The sequence below is a fragment of the Lactuca sativa genome, chromosome 4, assembly GCF_002870075.4.
Source record: "Lactuca sativa cultivar Salinas chromosome 4, Lsat_Salinas_v11, whole genome shotgun sequence".
NCBI classification, from domain to species: Eukaryota; Viridiplantae; Streptophyta; class Magnoliopsida; order Asterales; family Asteraceae; genus Lactuca; species Lactuca sativa.
Window position 1 is genome coordinate 92,585,515 of NC_056626.2, and position 10,710 is coordinate 92,596,224.

Here is a 10,710-nt window from a genome sequence, read left to right on the forward strand (position 1 = left end):
TCATTAATTATTAGTACTAGGAAATCCAATCAAGATAACTAGTCACATTAGTATTTGGTAACCAACTAATAGATCCATTGCACTATTAACAAAGTTAACATCGATTTTGAGAAGTAATCCAATCTAAGCTTGAGTACCATAAGTGATTTGTTTCTAATCAGTTTATCTAGTTAGTTTAATTTAATTGAGTTCTTATAATAAAAAAAACCCCTTTTATTGCTTTCTTTTATTTAGTATAACCTATAATCAAATATTCTAATATTAATTCACTACCGTTCCTCTTGAGTTCGCCACCCTTACTTATCAAAACTATACTATACTCGATCAGGTTCACTACCTGTAAGGTATGGTTTAGATGCAATTGACAAGGACTTATAAATAAATAAATAAATAACTAGTGCACTAAAAATAACACATCAGACCACCTAGAACCCCACAACTGCCAACAAACAACCCAAAAACTTATAAACACTCAACTGCAACAGTATCTCTTTTTGCTTAACTATAAGACCAAACTCACAACAAAAACCATTAAACTAGGAAAACTCACAAAACTGGAACTAAAAAACAACACCAAAAATATACTTCCAAAACCAGGAACCCATTAGTCTAAACTATAGAAACCATACTCTAAGACAAATGATAATCCTTTCGTCATACCTACTCCTAGTCCCTGACTAGGATCACCACCAAACCATGCATAATGAATTCCTAGAATATCCTCATCATGGATTTCAACAAATCTCATATATATATTTCCTGCCCAAAAGACCTCAAATATGCACTTGACTTCTTGCAAATTCGTCACTAACCCACCGTTCTCATGAGTGTGATAATAGTCAATCCAAGAACCTCGTGTTGCATCAAAAATCCCATGCCAGCTCAGGTGCACTGCCAATAGATAAATCCTTCAATACATTTATTACAAACTTCAAGACCCAAGGTTTGATGACCAATACCCAACATTGGTAACCAAACTCCTTCTAAACAGCCCACAAGCAAACGAGGTGGTCAACAAATGCAAGCATTCGATAAATGACTTCCGTTGCACAACTAAGACTCCAACAAAACAAAATTTTACTATCCACATGATCGAAATCAGCTAGTCACTGAGCCTCCCGACCCCTAAAATATACTAACACCCAACCATGCCAAATACTAATGATATGAGACAAAAGAGTCTCAAACATATGACTACTGGGTCCCACCCACATGAGTCATATACCTACTGGTTCATGATACAATCGTGACACCATCTAGCCACTAGAATGATAAGATCATGGAACAACACTGATATTGCCATCATTCCATCACTGCCCTGGAGACTCACGACCAACACCACATGGGCCTAAAGGTACTGAACCATCATCCCACTGACTTGTAGGAACCTATTTAACATCCCTCTTAGCACTTACTAAACACAACACGAGCCATACAATTCTATAACACACAACCCTTCTGCAGTCCAGGCTACCACCGACGCATCAACTAACAAACCATGCCATAAAGTCGAACCAAGTATTCTCATGATATCTTACTCGGTCCGTAAACACCCCTCACGATAATATTTATGGAACTGCCAACATTTTACTATCTAGAAGAAAACACATCGCTCCACAAGCTAACAATGTCCCTTCTTCATCAAATTCTTACCCAAAGGGTGGAGTACGAGTGGATCTATCGGGTGACAAACCTTAACCGCAAACAGAAACATCCTCATGAACAAGTGAAATATGATCCCACGCCTTAATTGAAACTGAAAATCCCAACAATGCCAACTCAAGCCTACTAGAGACAATGATTCCACAACCAAACAATCAAGAGTACACATACCCAGATACCAAGATATACGTCTTAGAAAACTTGAGTAAGCTTTGACACATTAATTGCACCTTCCACTAGTACTCCTTGGAGAACCTCGTATCACTCCCAGATGCCAATGAGGAATGAACGAAAAAATCGATCGGAAATGGATCGAAAACTAAACCCAACGATCCCACACATACTAAACAAATTCCATGAGAAAATACTCTAAGAAAACTTTGAGGCCGACCAACAAATCAATAATTATCCATCTCAACCAAAGATAACCAACCCACACCATGAGTTAATCGCATTCTCTATATCTGATACCTAACCCAAGCAACTCCAACGATCCTCTCTCAAGATACATGGCGCTTCTAGTAAGGACTATGGACCACAAAGAGGTTCCTACCCATCAGCTTCGTACTAAGAGAACAACATATGCATTCTTGAAGATATAAGCCTGACAGCAACTTGCTCTACACTACAATCTGACAAATCATTAAATTCTTCATGACCATGGAGGATTTCGATGGACCCTTGATAAACGTCACGAGAAAACTTCCTAACCACTAGTACTCCAATGGTAGCCCAACTTTGTGCTCTTATGCAACAATAACCCCGCACCAAAACCTCACACACTTGAATCGTAGGTTCCACCGACCCATTACGTTGAACCCACAAAAATTTAGCAAACTGATGGTCTTTCAAACAAAATACCTAGTTCTCCCCCACTTAGGATTAGAACTACTATCGACTAACGTATGCAATCCCAAAGCCTTACACTAGCTCAATCAGGTACACACCAACATTGAATCTCGGTATGAAAAATGGCATATGAATATCCTTTAAATAATGACCAACCAATCATAAAGAAACCATGAACCTCAGATGTAGATCTCGGACACTCTTCCTAGCATCGTTACCACAATCTTAGAGATTTCAGTCACAATACTATTGGATTGACGAGGAACTTTACGAACTAAACTTCATGCAACCAAAACTTTCATTAGAAGAACTTATCCATGGACTTATCTTCCTCCAGTGATTTAATAATGCCTTATTGATACTCAAATAATAGCTCCGAAAAACTCAGCATACCAATAGAACTATCCTTTCCGAATTAGAGCATATCGATCCTCCTTGGATACAAACGATCTTCTCATAATTATGCCACATATCCGACTCGCAACATGCTCGTCACCTAGGCTACTGAACCAAAAGAAAATTTGAGTCTTGAACATTCCCTTGCTAAAAGACAGAAACGAATCACCATAAATCAAATGATACACCCTTGCATCATAAACTGATGCAGAGAGTACCCTCTTTTTTTTATCAATCGACTGACACACATCCAATCCCTTCCCCACTCAAATAAGGGATCTTGGAAGAACATAATCCCATCGTATAGAACCACGTCCCAATCTATCAGCCGACTACCCATCCTCAGGCTACAACCCTCGGGTTGATCATCATATTCACTTCCTACATGATCTCGCGACTCAAACTGGTACTTCTTTGAATAAGGTCTTCGACACCTTAAGAACAACTAACTCGTACAGACTTGTACCCTTCCGATCCAAACTGCCATGGCCACTAAGACCCGATCAAATACCAGGCTCATCTCCATCCTGAACAACAACAACCGAAAGACCAAAAAATACAGAAACACTGCAACAATCATTGTGACAAACCATACTAACTACCCTCAACCCGCTCCTTAGAAACCCCATGATTTTCCTCGATTCGAGTATGGATCCTGTGTTTCCAATAGTACGTGCCCAATACTACCATCCACACTTATCGATACTTTCCTCAAGAATCATCATGGATCGTTTAAGTCACTTCTCAATGAAAATTGTCATAGATCCTCACGATAAACAACATACTAAGGCACCACCTAGGATCTTCTAGGATTCCACATCACATATAAGCACGCTCTAATGATGTTCCTAGTCCATCAGGAACCCTACCTCACCCTGTTCTCAGCCACAGAGCAAACTTCTACAAATTTAAATTAACCATCTTGTGAATACAATTACATATAATAAAGACTAAAAAATCTATCAACTAAAAGATCCTTCCCCACAACGGTTGGACTCAAACCAGAGTTGTGCAATAAAGCCAAATCAAGCAATCTAAAATTGTTTAATCTTTATGGCTTGCAACCTAACATATTTGTTTATTAGTTAACTATCATCAATATAGGTCTCACATTACAAAAAAAAAAGCAGTATTCGAGCAGCGAAACCGACTAGCAATAAGGCATCATAAATATCAGGCAATCCTTACACGCAATTCCTAAAGATCCTTAGCCTAGACACTATATGGCATCTCTACCAATTTACAAATCATGCATAAAAGGCATCTCTCCTAGGCAATCATTCCAGCATGCATCCATGAGAAGATCCTTATTCTGCATTCTAGCACGGATATCATACTATAACACATATAACATATCAATATGTATGGGTATATTGGGAATCACTTGCTTGAGCTCGGCTGATAGCATGCATCACACCCCTTTCTTTATAAAAACCTTTTTAGAAAAAATTGTTTTCTTTTAAAAGATTTTATCAAATCCTCAGTTTAAGTTCAAACACACCCGAGAGTATTCTCGAGTCCCTCAAACCAAGGCTTTGATATCAACTTTTAATGTCCTAATTTTCAAACCAAAATTTTCATTTAAAAATGAAAGTATTTATTCAAATTACAACTTCAAAGATATAGATAAAGCCATTTGATTCAAAAGTATTTATCAGAGTATCATCAAAAGTTATTATATGAGGAAATCTCCAATGGATGCGATGCAATCGAGGCATGCACCTCCTTAGTATAAGATTACCTTAAAACATTTAAACCACAAATCGTGAGCTGTAACACCCCGACTCCCAGGTATATTTTAAAATCTTTTTATTCATTTCATTGATGGAGCTCGATGAGTTGGAGGCCCCAACTCGCCGTGTCGAACCTAGTCTGACCCGCATGATTTTATGATTTCTACTCGACAAGTCAGAGGACCCTAACTCGAGGAGTAGAGGTTGTGCATCGAAACCCTAAATTTTAGGGTTTGCACCCCTATTTAAAGAACTTATCGGCCATTTCTAGCCTCCCTTATCGACATTACAGCCACAGGAAACCCTATATCGAGTCCTAAACACCCATTGTGTGTGTTGAGAGATTGAAAAGTGTTATTTATTGATCTTGGAAGGGAAACTTGAAGAGTGATGAGCTTGGATCTAAAAGGAGGAAGTGGATCTATCATCTACTTCGTTTTGGCAACTAACCTGGGGTAAAAAGATAATACCTTGACCCTTTCATACTTAGATCTTCTTTTATGGACATTTATGGTCATTTTTGGGGTTTAATGGAGCCACCCTTGGGTTCGAGCTTGTCACAAGGACATGGTCTCAGATCTGGACTCCTCTAGGTTCCAAATTCATAAGCTATCAACTTAATCTTGTATTGACCTCTCACCATGCCCTAAGCCTCATTCTACACTTGGTTTTGGTGTTCTAAGCCTTTAAGACCTTGCATGCACATAAAGTTTGCAACTTTATGTGGAATTTGTGCCTTAGGAAGCTAGATCTATAAGTTGGAGCTTTGGGGTAGCTTAAAAACATCTGAATGAGAAATGGACTGAAGGAACTCGACAAGTTGCATGGTCTGCTCGACGAGTCCGATGAAGATTGGTCATTGATGGTTTTTGCATAGAATCAGCGAGTCAATGAGACGACTCGACGAGTCAGTTAGGGTTTTCCCAAAATTTGGAGACGCATGGACTCGACGATTTGTCCGGAAACTCGGTGAGTCAACTAGGGATTTCATGATTTCTCGATTTCTGGAAGGACTCGACAAGTCGGTGAGCTACACTCGACGAGTTGGGTCAACATGGACTGTTGACCTTGACTGTTGACTTTGACTTTGACCAAGGGTTGACTAGTTTGACTTCTGGGGGTATTTTATTAAATTAGGAATTTATGGAACTGGTCCAATGGTGAATATAGGTGGTGGATTTTGTGACTATGATTCGAGAGTTTGATCTTATCACTATAGTTCAACAGTTGTGAGGTGAGTTTTCCTCACTATACTCAAGGGTCTAAGGCACCAAGGCCGGCCCTTTTTGGATTGTTATCCTGATATGTTATATGCTCGAGTATCGTATGATCTGTTAGATCGGTATCCTGTTAGATAAGATGTTATTATGCTATTATGATCTGTTAGATCGGTATCCTTGTAAATAGGATGTTATCATGTTGTTATGATTTGTTAGATCGGTTTGTCTATCTATAGACTGTTATGCGATTATCTGATATATGTGCACCTGTTTGATTTGTGGTTGAGGCTTATCTGCTTTGTGCGAGAGCCAATAGACCTGGGCATTCCAACCTATTGGTTGTGGACCGTGAGTATTCCATCCTAAGGATGATTGGACTCATAGTATGTGGGCATTCCAACCCGATGGTTATGGGTCGAGGGTATTCCATCCCGAGGATGATTTGACCCATAGTATGTTGGCATTCCAACCCGATGGTTGATTGGACCCATAGTATGTTGTTTGTGATTATATGTATATTGTTGTGTGTATGGGTATTTTGGGGGAACTCACTAAGCTTTGGGCTTACAGTTTTGGATTTTATTTAAGGTACTTTAGACGATCGCGGGAAGGCGATGGTGTGATCTTACACCTCCTCATGTTTTTATGATCTGGATTTCTGGGATACTCTGATGTTTAAACTAATTCGAAAACACTTTGTAATAACTTAATGGTTTTGAATGGTTGAAAAAGTTTTAAATTGGCTTGATTTTTATGGGTGTTAAAGGTTGGTATCAAAGCCTTAGTTTGAGTGAATTGGAGGAGCACTTGTGTGAATCTAGTCTCAAACTAAGAAAAAGATTTTCAAAAGGTTTTCAAAATAATTGAAGGGGGATGCAGTGTGTACGATCAGCCGGAGCTAGTAAGTAGACCCCAAAATACCATGCAGTTATTTGATACTGAGATATGTTAGAACAACATGCTAGTACTAGGCTAGGGATCTTCAGGAATTGCATGATAGAATTGTCTGATTATATGATGCCTGATAGCCTAGGGTTTTTCCTTGTATGAAATTAACATCATTACTATAGTTGCTTAGTGTATGCATCACGGCTGTGCATAATTAAGATCTTATAGCCTAAGAATGTTTGGTTTGGCCTTTTTCCTATTCTTATCTGATGAATGGCTTGGGGTAGGATCAGGCATTCGAAATTCTATAGGGTCCAAAGTTATGTATGTCTAGCATGCACTAGTGTTGTAGGGGTGGTGGAAGTTTCATGGATGATTGAGTTGTGCGGGATCAGTAGGCCAGTTATAAGATAGTTAGCGTTCCTCTAGGGGTGAGCATTGAGCGACCACCATGCATATGTATATTGTTAGGGTGTTATGATGATAATTGATACAAATATGGGTAAGTGTGGAAGGTAGTATGGGCCCGTACTACTGAAAGCACAGGACCCATACACGTAGCAAGGAAGTCACAACCCCTAGGGTTTAGTTGGGAGTTGGTTCCTTGTGTTTTTATGTGGATTATCTGATATCTTCTTGGTGTATTTTCAGTATGGTGGTTATGAGGCGATTTTTTACTGCATCCGGATCGGGATCAGGGCAGGGCGGTCAGGATGCCCCGATAGTGCCCGAGACTACCGGCCAGGGTGGGCCAGTGTTGACAGAGGATCGTATCAGGGAGATCATCCATGAGGAGGTGGTCGAGATTGTCCGGGGTCAGATTCTAGAGATGTTCAAGTCTATTAAGACCGCCATGATGGAGTATTTTGATGACAGATATGCAGCTCTTGCTGAGACGGCTGCCACAGCAGCTACAACAGCTGTAATAGCGGCATGGGGAGGAGCTAGTCGGGCTTTTCAGTACAGGGACTTCGATAACACGAAGCCCCCAAGTTTTGATGGGACTCAGGATCCGATCATAGCCATGAGGTGGATGTCTGACATGGAGGGATGTTTCTTAATGTCCTCATGTCCTACTGACTAGAAGGTCAGATGTGCCCTGAACTTGCTGAGGTCTAAGGCAAAGGACTGGTGAAGGTTGATGATTGGGTCATATTCGGATGATCAGAGAGTTTCGGTTACTTAGGAGTAGTTCAGGGAGATGTTCCACACTTGCTACATTCTACAGGTCGAGCGCGAGTGGCTGTCACAGGAGTTTTTGGATCTGAGACAGGGTACAGAGTCGGTAACGGAGATCACCCGTAGGTTCACTGAGAGGGTGATGTTTTGCTTGGAGTTTGCTTCTGAACAGGCTCAGATGACACGTTATCTGAGCATGCTCAAGACTGATATCTGTCAGTTTGCTGTTGCCCATCGATGTGATACATTGCTGGAATTACAGTAGGTCGCTAGGCGGCATGAGCTGGAGATTGGATTATAGTTACGGGAGCAGATGCAGGCTCCGGCGCAGTCACAGCTGGCGCCGAAGCGGTCCAATATCGCTGATACTAGCTCTGGAGGTCATCCAGGCCATAATTTTGGGTAGTGCGGGAAGGCTCATTCGGGGGTTTTCTGATCGGGGAGCGGGTGCCACAAATGTGGCAAGCAGAGCCATCTTGTCAGGGACTGCAGGCAGCAAACTCCAGCTTCCGGAGTCAGACTTTGTTACCATTGTGAATAGGTGGGCCATATGAAGGCCTAGTGTCCCCTAATCGCCGCCAAGTCGGCGCAGGCTCGTGTGTCGACTACATTGAGGATTACAGATTGGAGTCAGTGTGGAGCAGCGCCCCCAAGGGCTCAGAGACGTGCCTTCCAGCTTACGGAAGAGGAGGCCAGGGCAGCACCTGACGTGGTTGTTGGTATGTATCTATCCTTTACTTTACTAGTTATATTTGTTTTATGATTATATTTGGTGTACCATGTTAGGTACATTCTTAGTGAACTCCTTACCTGCTTTGGTATTATTCGACTCGGGGGCGAGTCGGTCGTTTGTCTCTCAGACATTTAGTAGGGAGTTCGATTTGCCAGTAGGAGAGCTAGAGTTTCTGTTGCGAGTCTCTATCGCCAACGAACACGGCGTTTCCGCTTCTTCAGTCTATCGGGGTTGCACGTTGGAGATCTTCGGGGTATCTTTCCTGATAGACTTGATTCTGATTCTCATGGGGGATGTGTGTGTGTGTGTGATCGTGGGTATGGACATGCTTAGTCGCTTCGATTCCATGATCGAATGCGAGAGTCAGTGAGTGGTAGTTCGAACCCCAAGTGGGGGAGATCTGATTGTCTATGGTGAGGGCACCAAATTAGCATCAGGGTTTTGTTCAGCAGCCAGGGCTTGGAAGTACATTCAGCACGAGTGTGCGGGTTATTTAGCGTACGTGGTGGATACGCGGGTCAGGGATCAGACTTCGGTTTCAGAGGTTCCAGTCGCCAAGGAGTTAGCAGACGTGTTTCCGGAGGGGTTGCCCGGAGTGCCTCAGGACAGGAAGATCGAGTTTAGGATCGACCTAGTGCCAGGTGTGGCCCCTATCGCCAAGGAGTCATACCGGTTAGCGCCATCAGAGATGCAAGAGCTGTCATCAGAGCTGCGGGAACTACTGGGCAAGTAGTACATTCATCCGAGTATTTCTTTATGGGGAGCACCGATCCTCTTCGTCTGTAAGAAGGACGGTTTACACCGGATGTGCATTGACTACCGGCAGTTGAACAAGTACACGGTTAAGAACCGTTATCCACTCCTGAGGATAGATGATCTTTTCGATCAGTTGCAGGGAGCATCTTGGTTCTCCTAAATAGACCTAAAGTCCGGGTACCATCAGATCAGATTTAGGGAGGAGGACGTGGAGAAGACCGCATTCTGGACTCGTTATGGACATTACGAGTTCGTGGTGATGCCGTTTGGGCTCACCAACGCGCTAGCGGTATTTATGGACTTGGTGAATCAGGTCTGCAGACCGATGCTCAATCGCTTGGTCATCGTATTAATAGATGATATCTTGGTGTACTCCAAGACCCGAGAGCAGCATGAGGAGCATCTACAGTAGCTATTGGGAGTTCTAAGACGAGAACGACTTTATGCCAAGTTCTCGAAGTGCGAGTTTTGGTTACGAGAGGTTCACTTCCTTGGACATCTCGTTAACCAGGAGGGGATTTTGGTCGATCTAGCCAAAATCGAGGCGGTTATGCAATGGGAGGTTCCGAAATCTCCCTCAGATATCAGGAGCTTCTTGGGATTGGCAGGGTACTACATGAGATTCACACAGGATTTCTCCAAGATTGTAGTACCCCTCATTCATCTGACAAGGAAGGGGGTGGATTTCCGGTAGGGCCCTAAGCAGCAGAGGGCATTTGAAACCCTCTGACAGCGACTTTGCGAGGCTCCAGTCTTGACTCTCATAGTGGGAGTTGAGGATTTTTTAGTGTTCTGTGATGCATCCATCACAGGACTGGGAGCGGTCCTCGTGTAGAGAGGACGGGTGATAGCCTATGCGTCTCGACAGTTGAAGCTACACGAGATGAGATACCCCATCCATGATCTGGAGTTGGGAGCGGTAGTATTCGCTCTCAAGATTTGGAGACATTACTTTTATGGGGTCTGTTGTACCATATAAACAAACCACAAGAGCCTGAGACACATCAGGGAGATCATCCATGAGGAGGTGGTCGAGATTGTCCGGGGTCAGATTCTAGAGATGTTCAAGTCTATTAAGACCGCCATGATGGAGTATTTTAATGACAGATATGCAGCTCTTGCTGAGACGGCTGCCACAGCAGCTACAACAGCTGTAATAGCGGCATGGGGAGGAGCTAGTCGGGCTTTTCAGTACAGGGACTTCGATAACACGAAGCCCCCAAATTTTGATGGGACTCAGGATCCGATCATAGCCATGAGGTGGATGTCTGACATGGAGGGATGTTTCTTAATG